This window comes from Trichechus manatus, unplaced genomic scaffold (genome assembly GCF_000243295.1).
Source record: "Trichechus manatus latirostris isolate Lorelei unplaced genomic scaffold, TriManLat1.0 scaffold00031, whole genome shotgun sequence".
Classification (NCBI taxonomy): Eukaryota; Metazoa; Chordata; class Mammalia; order Sirenia; family Trichechidae; genus Trichechus; species Trichechus manatus.
In genome coordinates this window covers 16562364-16580157 of record NW_004443967.1, presented here as the reverse complement: position 1 = coordinate 16580157, position 17794 = coordinate 16562364, and the positions used below count along the sequence as shown (strand labels likewise).

General features: G+C 44.5%; 1 protein-coding gene and 1 pseudogene across 1 annotated transcript in view; one reads left to right on the top strand and one right to left on the bottom strand.

The window, feature by feature from the left end:
* The window catches only part of DOCK1 (dedicator of cytokinesis 1), a 569919-nt gene that overhangs the window by 401185 nt on the left and 150940 nt on the right, over nucleotides 1–17794 (bottom strand). The window lies entirely within an intron of this gene.
* LOC105756207 (60S ribosomal protein L9 pseudogene) lies at nucleotides 12915–13476 on the top strand (annotated as a pseudogene).

Sequence of the window (17794 nt, the reverse complement as noted above, 5' to 3'; positions counted from 1 at the left end):
TTCCACATTACACAGCTTCCAGCTTTCTCGGGTTTTACTATAATAAGTCTCTCTCTTTCAGTGTGTGCGTGTGTGCATGTGTGTGTGTATATATATATATATACATGATCTCCTCTGGTTCTGTTGCATTCAAATTGTGGTATTGGCGAAGAATACTGAATATACCGTGGACTGCCAGAAGAACAGACAAAACAGTCTTAGAAGAAATACAGCCAGAATGCTCCTTAGAAGCGAGGATGGTGAGACTGACTGACTGACTTTGGACACGTCATCAGGAAAGTCCAGTCACTAAAAAGGACATCATGTTTGGTAAAGTGGAGGGCAAGTGAAAACGAGAGAAAGCCTCCATGAGACGGATTAACACAATAGCCCCAACAATGACCTCAAACCTACCAATGATCATGAAGATGGCGCAAGACCGGGCAACGTTTTGTTCTGTTGTACGTAAGGTCGCCACGAGTCGAAGCTGACTGGACAGCAACTAACAACAACTGATTGTTTATCTGGTGAAACACTGACTGATACACCTCTGTGAACATCGCCATCACGACCCTTCGTTGACCTTGTTCGTCCCACTGGACCACACACCCTTGAGGGGAACGGCCTCATCCATCTCTGCAGGGTCCATCCAGCACTCTGCCCTACCTGCACCAGGGCACTCGGGAAAGATGTGTGAAACAGAAGTGACAAGGTGCTCAGTAACTGCACGCTGAGTTACTACAGGGGGAAAATGCCAAGAAATACTCAGCCAACTTACAAAGACAAGGAGTCCTCATTCCACAGGCTTCAGTCATCCATCCATCAATCCACCCACACACCCACCCACCCAGCCAGCCAGCCACCCATCCCTCCATCCATCCCTCCATCCATCCATCCCTCATTTATCCATCCATCCATCCATCCATCCATCCCTCATTTATCCATCCATCCACTCACTCACTCAACCAAAATGTATCAAGTAACTGAAAAAATGGGTTGAAATTCCAAACAGGATTCTTCATCAAAGTTAATTGAATCCCTCTGGAAGTAACCTTCTAAATACAGGACTTTTCTTTTTTCTTCTGAGTAGACGTTTTGACCTTTGAGGAGGTGAAGCCATAGACGGGTGATTCCCAGTCCCTTTAAGGAGTGGACGCTTTTGTGGTGTGACAAACGTCACACGGGAATCACGGAAAAATCAGCTGACTTCACACAAACCCTGGCTCCAAATTCATCTTTCAGGATAGCACGAAGACAGAAAATGTAACTGTGAAGTTTCCATTCCCAGGCAAAGTTCAAACAAATTGTGAGTTATGTGTGAAAGCACCACAGTCATTGTGATTTTCAGAAGAAATACCAGATTAATCTCAACAGAAACAGGAGTTCATATAAAGACTTAAGGCCAGGACAAAACCAGAAAGCACAGCTGAGGTATCTCCTGTGCACGTAGCCACTCATCAGTTGAACAGCTTTTAATCACTTCCGATGGGCACGTTTAACACAAGGAGCCCTGGTGGTGCAGTGGTTAAGCGCTTGGCTGCTAACAAAAAGGTCGGCAGTTCGAACCTACCAGCCACTCCATGGGAGGAAGATGTGGCAATCTGCTCCCATAAAGATTACAGCCTAGGAAACCCTATCCTGTAGGGTTGCTAGAAGTTAGAATCGACTTGATGACAGCTAACAACGACAACATGTTTAACACAGAAATGAGAACAACATCCCTGTTTTCAATCTAGGAAAGAAAAAATAAATCCAGAACTGACTGAAGCAAAGAAAAAATGGCACACGCTAATGGCAGTAAACAGCTCAATAAGTGGAAATGACAAAACCACAAGCTTTCAATCTACAAAAGGTTTGGTATTTGATGACTTCACAATTTGATGCCTGAATGCATGACAAAAAAAAACTTGTTTTAAAAAAGTCACTTGATGTTAACTAGTTATCAAGTTAAATAAAATTTGGAATGAATTTTAGAATTACACTTATAATTACCACCATCAGGACAGAAAAACGGTTAGCTTTCACTTTGCATCTGTAAAGGCTGATTTAGGGAAAATCAGAGAAAACTCTGACATGAAACTAGAAAGCAACGGCAAGAAAATAATTACATTTATTGAAAAATGAAATGATGTGATCATCAGAGAACATTAAATAATTCAGCTTTGGATCTTGGAAGGTCTAGAATTTGATCAACGCCATTGTACATAAAAATAAATCTCTGCAGACAATAACACGCGGGAGGAACCTGCTTCTTGGTTCAATCAAGTACACGAGACCAAAAGGGCAACACATGCCCAAAAGCAAAGCCAAGAAGGCAGGAAGGAACAGGAAAACTGGATGAATGGACACAGGGAACCGGGGGTGGAAAGGAAAAGGCGGAGAGTGCTGACACGTTGCAGGGATTGCAACCAATGCCACAAAACAATTTGTGTACAAATTTTTGAAGAGAAAAATAAATACATAAAGCTCTGAAGAAGAAAACTCAGGATGAAATTCTCCATTTATTCCAAGATTTGTATTTGTAACCAAAGAGTCATTTATCTCTTTAATGATCAATTAACACCAAAATGATTGTGTTTCTACTTTACATAGATACTGCCATATTGTACAAATTCCTAGCTCTGTGATGCTTATTGCATTTCATCAGAGCAACTTCTCACAGACTGGGCTACAACCTCAAACCCCACAGAACACTTGACCAAGAGGAGAATCTGGGGGATGTTTCCTGGGAATGGGGTTTGTGAACTGACTGCCCTTGGAAGCCCTTCCACTCAGGGGAGTGCCCTTACTCTTAAGAGGGCCTGTCCCTTCCCCGGGCTAATCTTTGATGGATTTCTGGAGGACTGAGCTGGACCACAACTTACCTTAAAAGCTCCAGGGACCAACCTTCTATTCAGTATTCTTCCCAAGATGCTCCACAGCTCAGCACCCCACCCCACCCCCATTAGCACCAGGGTTTGAGGCCAGCATAATTGACTGGAACTTGGGCCAAGGCCAAGTTAAACGGTACAAAGCAATGATTCCATCTTACTTGATGCTATAGCCATCACAGAACTTCTCAGCACCCACTTGAGAAGCTGATGTTTCGTGTGCTGCTTTGAAAACTACAATTCTGAACACTCATCTTACTTTAGCAGTTACGGACTGAATATAGTACGCACATATCATTAACAAAGGTCCTGGTTTGGGAAGATGTCCGTTAAGACATTGAATGGATATTGTGCTCTAAGTACAAGCAGTTGCAGCCGTACATCGAAAGGGAGCTGCCAGAAATTCAAGCCCAACTGAGAAGAGGACATAGAATGAGGGATCTCGTTGTTGATGTCAGATGGATCTCGGCTGGAAGCAGAGAATACCAGAAAGATGTTTACCTGTGTTTTATTGACTATGCAAAGGCATTCAAGTGTGTGGATCATCACAAATTATGGATAGCAATGAGAAGAATGGGAATTCCAGAACACTTAATTGTACTCATGAACAACCTGTACACAGATCAAGAGACAGTCATTCAAACAGAACAAGGAGATACTGTGTAGTTTAAAGTCAGGAAAGGTGGGCATCAGGGCTGTACCCTTTCACCATATTTATTCAATCTGTATGCTGAGCAAATAATCAGAAAAGCTGGTCTATATGAAGAACACGGCATCAGGATTGGAGGAAGACTCATTAACAACCTGCAAGATGCACATGACACAACCTTGCTTGCTGGAAGTGAAGAGGACTTGAAGCACTTACTGATAAAGATCAGAGTATAGCCTTCAGTATGCATTACACCTCAACATAAAGAAAACTGGACCAATAAGCAACATCATGATAAACGGAGAAAACACTGAAGTTGTCAAGGATTTCATTTTAATTGGATCCACCATCAATGTTCATGGAAGCAGCAGTCAAGAAATCAAATGACGTATTGCATTAGGCAAATCTGCTGCAAAAGATCTTTTTAAAGTGTTAAAAAGTAAAGATGTCACTTTGAAGACTAAGGTGCGTCTCAACCGATCTACGGTATTTTCAATCACCTCATATGCATGCGAAAGCTGGACAGTGAATAAAGAAGACTGAAGAAGAATTGACGCCTCTGCATTATGGTGATGGCAAAGAATACTGAATACACTATGGACTGCCAGAAGAACGAACAAATCTGTCTTGGAAGAAGTACAGCCAGAATGCACCTTCGAAGCGAGGATGGTGAGACTTGGTCTCATGTACTTTGGACATGCTATCAGGAGGAATCAGTCTCTGGAACAGGACATCATGCTTAGTAAAGTGGAGGGTCAGTGAAGAAGAGGAAGACCCTCAACACAGTGGCTGCAACAATGGGCTCAAGCATAGCCACGATTGTGAGGATGGCACGGGACTAGGCAGAGTGTTTTGTTCTGTTGTACATAGGGTCGCTATTAGTCGGAACAAACTCGATGTTGTCTAACAATGATAAGAATAAGTACAACATGTACAGTATTTCCACACCAACCTGATCACATCCCTGCACCTTCTGGAGGCCAATGTGACCCACCATAAACTTCTCTTATCACATCCACTCTCACCCATCGAGCCATAGGGAACTGCCTTTTGCACCTATGTGTAAGGTGCCAGTGGATGTAAGACAGAAATTCAAGTTTTGGACATCTCAGATAAATATGCTTTTATGGGTATAGATAAAAGTCAAGCATCTACTTATGAAATTTGATGAATATAACTATGCGTTCATATCTAACATCATTGCATATACATATGTAATACTTATATTTAGTACATGTATAATAGCATATAAATATATTTTATTATTTTAGAAGTATTTTGTCAGTTTGAATAGAATATTCTGCAAAGTTGGACACTATCTTGAAAACTAACTTCCTCATAGAAACTCATTAGAAAGATGTGGCCAATTATTATTTTGTTGCGGTAATAACTGGTGTTTGGTTCTCGCTGGTACAGCACAGGAATGAATAAATGAGGCTTTGCGTTCCCATCTATGGAAGCAGACCCGCCTGGTCAGACAGGGCGCTGCACCCCTAGAGCCATTCACTGCATTTGTGTGTTTCCACTTCACCCGACACTTTGAAGACTGCCCCAACCCACGTTCTGCTTCACACAGAGGCCCATCTAGTGAGGGGTCCTCGTTAATATGGTTGAGATTCAATTTCTTGGCATGCTGCTGAGTGAAGGGCTTTGAGCCAGAATTCTTTGCTGAACAAAAATAAGGTAGGAGATAATTAAAATAAGGTTACCGAGAGGCCTCTTGAACCCACGTGTGGTGGAAACCAAGCACATATTTAACTAAGAATGGCTTTATATATTGTCTGCTTAATTGCCATGTATAATAATCACTCGCCTTAATTGCCATGTATAATAATCACTCGCCAACCAACAATTAATTATAAGCTAAGAAACACCAATAATACGGCCAGGATAGTATGGGGGGAAGGATTTAAGGATTTAAAAAAAAAAAAAAAAACCCATTGCCATCAAGTCGATTCCAGCTCATAGCGACCCTACAGGACAGAGTAGAACTGCCCTATAGGGTTTCCAAGGAGCAGCTGGTGGATTCCAACTGCTGACCTTTTGGTTAGCGGCCAAAAGATTAACCACTGCACCACCAGGGCCCCAGAGGTAACAGTAACATTTTTTAGTCATCAAATGGCACAACAGTATTGACTAACGAGATTTAAAAAGATTTAGACCCATTAATAATACTTCTGTGGTAAGTATAATACAGCAAAAGAGGGCAAAGTGTAAATATTTTAAAAATATAATAAAGTCAACATCATATTTATGACAAGCATGGGTCACACAGTACTGGGCGGAGCACTGTCTTGTAATTTTGACCCTAGCTTAATAAAGCACAGCAGAATTGTCACCTATATTTTCCTTCCTGGTTAATAACATAATAAACCAAAAAAACAAAAACCCTTCCAAAACTTTGAACAACTTCGTGGAGATTTTAAGTAACTTTTCATGGGTTCCTCTTTCCCTTCTCCGTATCCCAGGACTTCGGTTGGAAGATTAAGAAATCACCTTAGGAGAAACAAGGCACAGAACTCACAAAGCGTCTTCCATTTAGCCTTTGATGGGAGTAAACAGGGAAATCATTTATAATTACATCCGTTATAAAGAATCCAAATTATCCCACTCTGTTTTATTATCTGTCAACAGGAAGCATGCTTCCTCACGCTATGAATTTCAGTCAGCGTGTTTTTTATATGATTAAGTCAGATCTGAACAGCCAAAACCAAAAACTAAACCAAACCCCTGGCCGTCGAGTTGATCCCGACTTATAGCAACCCTATAGGATGGAGTAGAACTGCCCTGTAGAGTTTCCAAGGCTGTCATCTTTATGGAAGCAGACTGCCACATTTTTCTCCTGCAAAGTGACTGGTGGGTTCCAACTGATGACCCTTTGGTTATCAACCGAGCAATTAACCACTACGCCACCAGGGCTCCTGATGCAGCCGAAGGATTTCTCAAATCAGGGCAGCCCGGTCAGGAGTGATTTGGAAACAAGGAGGCAAGAAGAGGTGAGAATCCCAGCGCCAAGGCGCACACATTTGGGAAGACCTCCAGGAACCAGGCCATGCCAGCGTGTATGTGTCCTGGAAGCAAGGATACCCAAATGCCAGCAGCAGGAGCATTTTCAGAGCAAGATTCGGATCTGCAGTTCATTTTTTCATTTGTTTGTAAGGTGTCGGCGCCCATGGTACGCCAGGCAAATGCTCACTGTCCAAGGGCTACAGTCTGAGAAGATGGCGCAAACAGCATTCGCCGCCACACGTGCTCTCTGTGCTTTAACAGAAGGGGGCGTCCTTTGCAGAGGCCTCTGGGAGGCCTGCGGAGTGGAGGAAGGGGTGTCAGACACTGGTAAACCAGGCGGCTGCTGCCCTGGGTTTTGAAGGCCTATCAGCAGTTCCCCTGGGAGAGATGAGGGGAGCAGCCTTCCAGGGGAGCTGTGTGCACACTAAGACTGCTTCAGTCCGCTCCTTGTGGGACACAGGGCTTCTGCACCGATCCTGGCACTGCCACACTCCCTTCTGGCCTGGAGTTTACTGCAACCTGCAGAGCTTGGTGGGTTGAGGCCTGCATGTCCACAAGCAGCAGGGAGCTGGCGCCCGGTGGAAATGCACAGGAGGACTGGTCTTTATAGAAAGAGTTGCGATACCTTAAACGGCTATGCCATCAATTTGCTTGAGGCTTATTCAGCTCTTACTGAGAAAGCAAACTCAGGGGCAGGGGAAGCACAGTGCAGTCAGAAAAGTGAGGACTCCCACTGGAGGAGGGAGGGAGCAAAGGAGAGGCCGGGGAGGAAAAAGGCTGGGGAACACTCAGCCAGCTGTGAGGAGCCCCTGGGTGGTGTGCAGGGCAGAGAGGCCCCAGGGCACTTCCCTCCTGCCAGACCATCACTGTCACTTCTCCCATTTAAGCCTCCACCTGCCTCCCCACTGCAGCCCAGACAAGGCAGGGCAGACACCAGCTCCCAGAGCCTCCAAGGACTTGAACTACATGTGCCCAGTTACCGACGGAGGAGAAGAGAAGCTGGAAGAGGCAGGCTCTCTTTCCTGGGCTCGGGGATAGTTCCTGCTGAGAAAAGCCCTTCCTGTACTACAATTAACCTTGGCGGTGGCCTGAGAGATCGGCAGTCCCGGGAGACCCGGAGAAAAAGTACAGTTAACACAAAGGAAAATGTGCGGCTGAAGGAAGGAGCCCAGGAGAGCCGGAGACAAAGCGAGGGGGCTCTCATTCACTCTTCAGGCCCACTGCTTTCCTGTTTAGGACCAGGGCGCTGGCCTAAACCCAGAAAACCCAAACCCACTGCGGTCGAGTTGATTCCAACTCATAGACACCCTATAGAACAGAGCAGAACTGCCCCATAGGGTTTCCAAGGAGCGACTGGTGGATTTGAACTGCCGACCTTCTGGTTAGCAGGCAAGCTCTTAACCACTGGGCCACCAGGGCTCCTTGCCTGTTCTAAACGTTTCGTATAGGAACCCTGGTGGTGCAACGGTTAAGCACTCGGCTACTAATCGAGAGGTTGGTGGTTCAAACTCACCCAGCAGCTCTGCAGTGTAGAGACCTGGCAATCCGCTGCTAGAAAGATTACAACCTAGAAAACTCTATGGTGCAGTTCTTCTCTGTCACACATGGTCGCTATGAATTGGAATCGACTCAACAGCACCTAACAAGATGCCTCATACAGCATTTTTAAAATGTAGATTGTGCCTCAATGAAACTGACTTGAAAAGGAGCTCATAAGGGACCATGATTCTGTTTGTCCCCAGCATGCAGGAGAGCTGAAGGCTGTCTAACATTCTGAATCAGGATACGGGGCATTTGTCCCCCCGTCTTAGACTGAGACCAGGAGATTTGTGGCAAGTGAGGCTGCTCTGGCTTGAGGGACAGCAACCAAAGCTATTTCCATGTGACAGTACAGGGGCCCAGAGGAAAAGAGATGAAGACAGGGCAGAGCCAATCAACAGAGACCCTTTGGGTTTGACTTGATGTGGGGGAGTGCACAGTGGAAAGCCACTTTCTCAGACCTCAGGGCCACGGAAGTGGCCCACAGTGTGAGGCCCACTGTCTGCTCCCAAAGACAGTAAGTCTCAAACAAGCAAACAAGCCCCACACTCAGGGTACAAAAACTCCACCGCTGTCAAGTCAATTCCGACTCATAGCAATCCTATAGGACAGAACAGAACTGCCCCATAGGGTTTCCAAGGCTGTAAATCTTTATGGAAGCAGACTGCTACATCCTTCTCCCTCAGAGTGGCCAGTGGGTTCAAATTGCGTATCTTTATGGTTAGCAGCTGAGCATTTTAACTGCTATGCTGCCAGGGCTCAGGGTACACACGAGTACAAATCAATAAGTAAGAACTGTCACACACAGACAGCAATGCTGGCAGCAGCCACTTCTTCCCAGAATGTGAATGGCAGCCGAGAGCTACACGCCTAATAAAATCACTTTGCCTCTTAATAAAACGAAAAATAAGTGGATGGTTTTAAATTCTCTGAAAGTATATTTATTTCACCAAAACATAGCACCCTAGGGTTCAGGAACATTTCAAATAGAGGTGACAGATTTAATTCATAGAGATAACAAACTTCATTTAACTACCTTGGAGGGTCACACAGGGTTGAGACTGAGATCACGCCAGACTTTGAAGAGGTCAGGAAAACAATTATGAGCTAATGAGCAGAAACCAGGAAAGCAAGAGTGGGGAGAGGCAAATTGCGGGCTGGCTAGCTCTACTCTCACTCGTGACAAATAAAAGACTAAAGATGTCACTTAAGAAATTTTAAATTACGGGATAGGAAAGCCCAAATTCAAACACAGAATACACAAAACAAGTTTACAACACCCTAGCATTAACGAAAGGTACCCTGGTGGTACAACAGTTAAGCGTTCCGCAGCTAACCAAAAGATGAGTGGTTCAAACCCACCTAGCGGCTCTGCAGGACAAAGACCTGGCCATCTGCTAGACTACAGCCAAGAAAATCCTCTGGGGTAGTTCTGCTGTCACATGGGGTCACTATGAATCACAGTCGACTCGATGCCCCCTAACAAGAACAACAAGCATAAAAGACAGGCTGGTAGAGTCCTACTCAGTTTAAACCACGATACACCATTTTTTGTGCACATTTAGGGCTTGGTATTTCAAATACCAGCAGGATCACCCAGGGTGGGGAGGTTTCAGTGGAGCTTTTAAACTAAGACAGACTTGGAAAAAAGGTCTGGTGATCAACTTCCAAAAAATTTGTCAATGAAAATCCTGTGGATCACAACAGAATAGTCTCCGACTCACTTGCTTTGGACACGTCATCAGGAGGGATCAATCGCTGGAGGAAGGCATCGTATTTGGTGAAGCAGAGGGCCAATGAAGGTGAGGGAGACCCTCGGTGAGATGGATTGGCACGATAGCTGCAGTGATGGACTTGAACATGCCAGTGATCTTGAGGATGATGCAGGACCAGACAATGTTTCATTCTGTTATACATTAGGTCACCATGACCCATAGTTGATTTGATGGCAACCATCTATCTGCCTGCCTGTCTGCCTCCCTGCCTGCCAGCCTGCCTGCCTTTCTTTCTATCTATAGATCTCTGTCTGTCTATCTATATGCCTATCTATATGCCTATCTATCTATCTATCCATCCATCTATCCACTCACCCATCCACCCATCCATCCATCCATCTATCCACCTATCCATTTATCCATCTATCTATCTATCTCAAGAAAGAATGTGTAGTTCAGCTATGGGAAATGCCGTAAGCCAGAGGTGCCAGAAAAAACCAAGACAACTTGACTATGCTCTCTCAACAGCTCCAGATGCAGCTGCGGTGAAGGAAACCTCAGGAAGGTTGAATAGTAAATAATAATATAATACAAAAGCAAACATCAATCAAATCCTGGAGTTGAGGGGGAAGGAGTGAAAAGTCTGAATTAAGAGTGATAAATTTTCAAAAGATGAAATGCTATTACTTTCAAGTTTTCTAAGGAGATTAACAACCCAGCTTAGGAAGATATTGCAAAGAAGTCAGAATTACTGAGCCAGAGGGGGACGGAGTTCATCGGCTCTAAACTCCTTGGTAGAGACCTGGTGGAAAGAAGAGGACCTGAAAAGACCGTGTTCTCTTAGGAAGCGTGAACGTGCCATCAATGACTTAATCCTGCCTGCGATATGTATTTGTCTGGCAAACTCTGATTTTCATAGTGGGAAGAGGTGAGTGACAGCTCAGCCACTACATTAATTATCTCAAATTATGCATAAGTGGGGTGTGAATGAGACTTTGCTCCAATGAACTTAACGTAGTGTCAAAAGAACAAGCTAGAGAGAAGACTCTAAATATCACACACTGACTTGCTAATTTTGGTAGCCAGGATTAGTTTAAAAGCCAAAGACGCAGCCCTGCTAAAAGACTGACTGCTGCATTACACACTCAACAGATTTCTTTCAAAAATCCATCTCTATGCACGCTGAAAAAAATGACTTTGCAAAGCAAGCATATGGCGGCATTTTGTCCTTCTGAGCGTATGCAAGGATTCCTTTGATGTTTGCTGTCTGTTTAAAGAGGTGCCTTTGTAGTTTCTAGAAAGAGGAGAAAAGAGGGCAAAAGCAGAAGGCGACCTCAGAACACAGTCAAAATCCTTTCCTTTATTTTACAAATGGGAACAAGGAAATTCAGCAGAGTGAAAAATTTCTGTCTGATGGCACCAGAGCTGCTGAGGCAACTGGGACATGAGGGTCCCAGATTCCAGAGAAGAGGGCAGGAGAAACACTTTGTGTGGGAGCTGGTGATGGAAATGGCATTTCGATAGATGGGTGAGTTACAAGAACATGAGCATTTATCCAAACTGAATGGTATACTTCAGATGTGTGCATCTCACTGCGTATAAATCATACTTTTATTTAAAGTACTTGGGGTAAATTAATAAATATTCAGCTTTTTGATAAAGAGATTATTAATATTAACAAAAAAAAAAGTTAAGTGCATAATTGTTCCAAATAAAAGAGAAAGATCGTCATATTGGGTTAAAAAATACATATATATTCTGCTGACAATATGGTGTCCTTACATACAAGGACAAAGAAAGATTAAAAGTAAAAAGATGAAGAAGATATTCCACACAGACACTAACCAAGTGGAAGCCGGTGCAGCCGGAGTAATATCAGAAGAAGCAGATTGTAGGGAAAGAATCATAAGTAGAGATGAAGAGGGTGTTCCATAACAATAAGATCATAATTTTAAATCGCTATGCCCCCAATAATACCCATACCCATTACCACCAAATCGATTCCGACTCATAGTGACCCTATAGGACAGAGGAGAACTGCCCCATAGGGTTCCCAAGGCTACAATCTTTACAGAAGCAGACTGCCACATCTTCTTCCCATGGAGCAGCTGGTGCGTTCAAACTGCTGACCTTTCAGTTAGCAGCCAAGCGCTTAACCACCGTGCCACCAAAGCCCCCAATAACACAGCATCCACATATTTTCTAAATGAGGTATTTGAGAAGAAAGGACTTGCCCAGGATCTCAAGTCTCCTGAATCGGTGCTCTCTGACCCTGCCTTGAGGGAGACTCAGTAACCCCAGAGGGTTTGGTGTGTTATGGATGGAACTGTATCCCCTACAGAGATATACCGAAGTCCTAATCCCTTTAACCAATAAAGGCAACTTTGTTTAAAAATAGGGTTTTTCTTTTGTCATCACTTAAATTAATGAAGTCACACCGTAGTATGATGGGTCCTAATTCCTTCTGAGTAATGTCTTATAGAAAGAACAGACAGGGAGAGAGACACATACGGGGGAAGACTCCACTTGAAAATACATCTCCAAGCCAAGCAATGTCAAGAGATAACCTGGGCTACCAGAAGTTGGAAGAAGAGCTGACAGGGAGAATTCAGACTCCTAGCTTCCAGAACTGTGAGACAATAAATTTCTGTTCTTTAAAGCCATCCACTTCGTGGTATTTTGTAATGGCAGCCAGAGGAAACTAAGCCAGTACATTTGGAAGGCGAGAACACAGGACCAGCTGAAAAGCTGAATGGATCCCAGAAGAAAGGAGAGCTATGAAACACAGAAGGCAGGGGACAGCACCACCTTTGTGTCAGATACAAGACTCTGCGTACATCATATTCTCTACTGAACATGACCAGCACACACAGAAAATGACTACACACTTTCCAGGTATCCTACTAATGCTTCCTCATCTCTCCAGCTCATTGGAGCACACCAATTTAGGGGCAGAGGGCGGCCCATGTCTCACACTGGCAGCCTCCCAGGTCAGATCGGCAGAGCCACCAGGAGGGCATCCCAGCTATGCAACTTGAAAAAGAGGTCCCGACACGAGTGCCACAAAGCTCTGAAAGGAGACTTGCAATTTTCCACGAAAACTTTTTTCAATTAAAAATATTTTTATTGCACTTTGCCACATCTACCCCAAGAATGAAGACCATTCTCAGCAACCAGACAGTCAACGTTCCAGAAAATGTCGACATCATTCTCAAGAGAAGCAGAGTTATTACGAAGGGTCTCAGGGAACCTTGCAGAGGGACTTCAGTCACATCAATGTAGAACTCAGTCTCACTGGAAAGAAAAAGAAGCGACTTTGCATTGACAAATGGTGGGGAAATAGAAAGGAACTGGCTACAGTTCACACTATCTGTAGTCACATACAGAACGCAGTCAAGAGTGTTACACTGGGCTTCCATTACAAGATGAAGTCTGTGTATGCTCACTTCGTTATTCAGGAGAGTGGATCTCTTGTTGAAATCCGAAACTTCTTGGGTGAAAAATACATCTGTAGGGTTTGGATGAGGCAGGTGTTGCTTGTTCAGTATCTCAAGCCCAGAAAGATGAGTTAACTCTTGAAGGAAATGACATTGAACTTGTATCAAATTCAGCTGCTTTGATTCAGCAAGCCACCACGCTTAAAAACAGGGATAGCAAACACTTTATGGTACTTTTGTCTTTTTTATTACCTGCCTTTGAGAAGCAATCACAATAAGGAAATGTAAATTACATTTAAAAATAGCCCTCTATGCACATGTGTTGGTTCAAGAGTCTGTTGTAGGCAAAATTTTAATAATGGTGTACAAAGAGTACATAGCACCCAAGGCCACCTCTGTCTCCATGGCCACCACTGCTCCCACAGTGCCTCTGGATGCAGCAGGGAGGAGGCAGCCCTGAGGGAGCCAACACTGGGCACTCCCATACTGGACATGCACAAAGGGGAAATTTCAATGAATGAATCGGTATAACACAGAGTTTATGTCTTGGGTGGCACAAATAGTTTGCACGCAGCTAGTAACGGAAGGGTTGGCGGTTCAAACTCACCCAGTGGCACCGTGGAAGAAAAGGCCCAGCAATCTGCTTCCATAAAGATTACAGCCAAGAAATCCCTATGGAGCAGTTCTACTCTGTAACACATGCAGTCACTGTCATGGATTGAATTATGTCCCCCAAAACATGTGTCTATCAATTTGGCTGGGAATGATTCCCGGTATTGTGTGATTTTCCTATATGTTGTAAATCCTGCCTCTATGATGTTAATGAGGGAGGATGGGCTGCAGTTGTGTTAGTGAGGCAGGACTCAATCTACAAGATTGGATTATATACTGAGGCAATCTCTTTTGAAATTTTAAGAGAGAAGCCAGCAGAGAGTCAGGGGGACCTCACACCACCAAGAAAGCAGTGCTGGGAGCAGAGCACCTCCTTTGGACCCGGGGTCCCTGTGGGGAGAAGCTCCTAGTCCAGGGGAACATTGATGAGAAGGCCGACAGAGACTGAAAGCCTTCCCCTGGAGCTGATGCCCTGAATTTGGACTTTTAGCCTACTTTACTGTGAAGAAATAAATTTCTCTGTGTTAAAGCCATCCACTTGTGGTATTTCTGTTACAGCAGCACGAGATGACTAAGACAGGCACCATGAGTGGGAATGGGCTCAACGGCAGTAAACAATAACGAGGAGCTAACCTACAGCTCTGCCAAATCGCTGCTTTGTCCTGTTCTACCTGCAAAAAGATGGAGGCAGAAAGGGCTCAACAGTGAGACCATGTCAACCAGCAAGGTGATGGCCAGGTGAAATGAAGGAAGTACTGATGGGAACACATCTGCCGACCCAAGAACTATCACAGCTGGACAGCTAGACATATAAACTGGCAGGACACATACTGTTTTTTTCATCATAATATAAAATGAATCAGTTAAAAGAAAGAAAGAACTTAGTGGTCACCTAACTTCTCAGACATGAATTAACAACCTCTGCAATTACTCTTAAAAGAACCCGGGGGGGCACAGTAGTTAAGCACTTGGCTGCTAACCAAAAGGTCTCCGCGGGAGAAAGACCTGGCGATCTGCTCCTGGAAATGGGACATCCTTGGAAACCCCCGGGGGCAGTTCTGCTCTGGCCAGTAGGGTCACTATGATGGCAAGGGATTTGGTTTGGTTTTAGTTTGCACTTAGTCTTCAGTAAAAGTTTAATATCGAAACATCTGCTTCTTGGAATTCTGTGAAACGATCCTTTCCAAAAATTAATTGCACATTTGTTATGTTTTACCTAATCAGGCATTGACGACTGTTATTCTTCCTTAATCATTTAACTAGACAGAGAGGAAGATGTATGATTAAAAAATTAGCGTCTCTGACAATGAATCACCGCATCTAAAGGTTACAAAGCAGGAAGGAAGCCTGCTTTGTTTTAAGAAGATACACAACTTCCATGGCCCCCATCTTTTTTTCTTACCTCTCCCCTAATTCAATGTACCATGTTGAATGGATAGGATTTCCCAAGGGAAAAATAATTCTACTTGAATTATAAAAGTGTCACATTCACAGTTCATGAAGACTAATACTGCTTGGCTTCTCATCAAAATGATACTGCCTGGCACTGGAGTCTAAATAAAGTCAGTGTAATGTGCAAATTTAAATTCGGAAGTGGAGACATCGTGGGAAGTGCCAGGGGCTTAAGAACAGACACTCAGGGTCTACCCTTCCTGTACCCCTCAGTCTGCTGCTGCGTGAATCCCTAAAAAGTCCTAGCCGTGACCTCTCCCACTCCCAACTCCCACACTCCCTATGTTAACTACTTGGGTGCGTTTGAAATCCTACTTCCCCCGAACTCCGTGATTTCATCAATACATACACAAAAATAATGTATTCCACAACAAAGTTCTGCAAAGCAGCTTAATGAAATTTTGTAATGATTGGAGGTAACCCGACTGGAGTTGATGATTGTTTTAACTTGCGTATGAAGTATTGCTTTTTGACACTGGCTCAAGCTATGGCACCACTGGACAGGGTTGCTAATAAAATTCTTCCTGGACATATTTACGATCTGGTCTCCTGCTCTCAGTCCTCGGCTTCGGATACCTGGCATTCTGGCTGGAACACCAACCCTACCTGAAGACAGTAGTTAAGCACTTGGCTGCTAACCAAAAAGGTTTACTAAAAGCAAGCCATAAATATTTCCTTCACCTTTTCTTTTCAGGGGGTGGGGGCAGGGGGGAGGAATGTTGACTATCAATCAATCCAGCAGTGCCATAGACATGACTTACGGTGTAACTTACAAGTCTCTCATCACCCATGTGGAGGACAGACTTGTCAAACCAGAATATTCCAGAAAATCGAGCAGCTGAGGGCTGGCAACTCAAGTGAAGCCAGCCTTGGAGGAGACCAGCTGCACCAGCTCAACTCACATTTCCTCCCCTCCTGCTGGTGCTCACACTGCAACCAAGGTGATCGCTACCCTTGGTTAACCGTCACCACCCTGCCCGTGGTCAAGGTCCAACAGCATCAGCATCACCTGGGAGCTGATATGAAACGGAAAATTCCAGGACCCTCCCCAGACATGCTAAGACCTCCAGGTGGCTCGTGCACACCGAGATCTGGGATGTGCTAACCCTCAGCTCCTGTGTGCCAGGCTGATCATGGGCATCAGAATCAGGGCCGCATCCTCTCCAGCTTTTCTCCACCACAGTCTGGGTACCAGTGACATCCAGGTTGACTTCTTGTTACTTCCAAGCCTGGCTGGGTTCCCTTACTCCCTGAGCCCTGGGACTGTCCTCTCCTCTATGTGTCAGCAGAAGAACTCTCCAGAAGGCCTAGCCTGCTGCTGATGCTCAACCAAGTATTGTTCGCTTCAGGGCTGGCTTCACCTGAGTGCCAACCCTCAGCTGCCAAATGACCTGGTTCAATACGTCTGTCCTCCACACTCGTGATCTGGCTTGAATGGTCTCCATCCAACCCATTTAATACTTGTCCACATCCCCCTGCTTCATGGAACACAAAAAAAGATGAAAATATGTGATGGTTAGCTCTCAGTAAAACTTTCTGTCTCAAAATGCTCACCAATTTCTTTAAACTGCTGGTTGGACAATGGCAGTTCCAATTCCCATTGGCCAGTTCCCTCAGAGTCCAGATTCATCTGGGCTGAGGCACTTGAACTCACCAGAACTCTCTTCTACTTACCTACTTGGCTACCAATCCCGTGCCAAAGAAACAAAGGTTGGAGGCAGGTGGCTTCCAAGAGAGACCAAATGGCTCTCTAGCTGTACAACATTACAGCTGAGTAGTCCGATCACACAAAGTGGAGAAGAAGTGGGATGGCAAGGCAGAACCAGGAATCTGGTGGGAAAGCAAGTCCAGGCACTCACATCCAACACAGATGGCCCAGGTGGGAAGAGCACAAACTCATGCTCGACTAGTCCTACAGTGTTGGTCGAGACTCTCATGGGACTTTAGGGCTTGTGGAAATCTAGATACTTCATAGAAAAAAAGGTGGAACAAGGAATTTGCTAAATATAAAGAAGGCTAGCCGAGAAGGGCTATTAAAGCACTGTTTATGGAAATGAAGACTAGAAGTAATCTAATTGCCCTAAAATAGAAAATTAGTGAAATAAGTTATGATACAATCACAAGGTAGAGCAGTGTGTAACCTTCAAAATTATGTTCTTGAGACAAGATACAAGGAAAAGATTAGTCCAAAGGACTAATGGACCACAACTACCACAGCCTCCACCAGACTGAGCCCAGAACAACTAGATGGTGCCTGGCTACCATCACTGACTGCTCTGACCAGGATCACAACAGAGGGTTCTGGACAGAGCTGGATAAAAATGTAGAACAAAATTCTAACTCACAAAAAAAGGACCAGATTTACTGGCCTGACAGACTGGAGAAACCCCAAGAGTATGGCCCCCAGACACACTTTTAGCTCAGTAATGAAGTCATTCCCGAGGTTCACCGTTCAGCTAAAGATTAGACAGCCCCATAAAACAAAAAGAGACTAATGGGGCACAACAGTCCAGGGACAAGGACTAGAAGGTA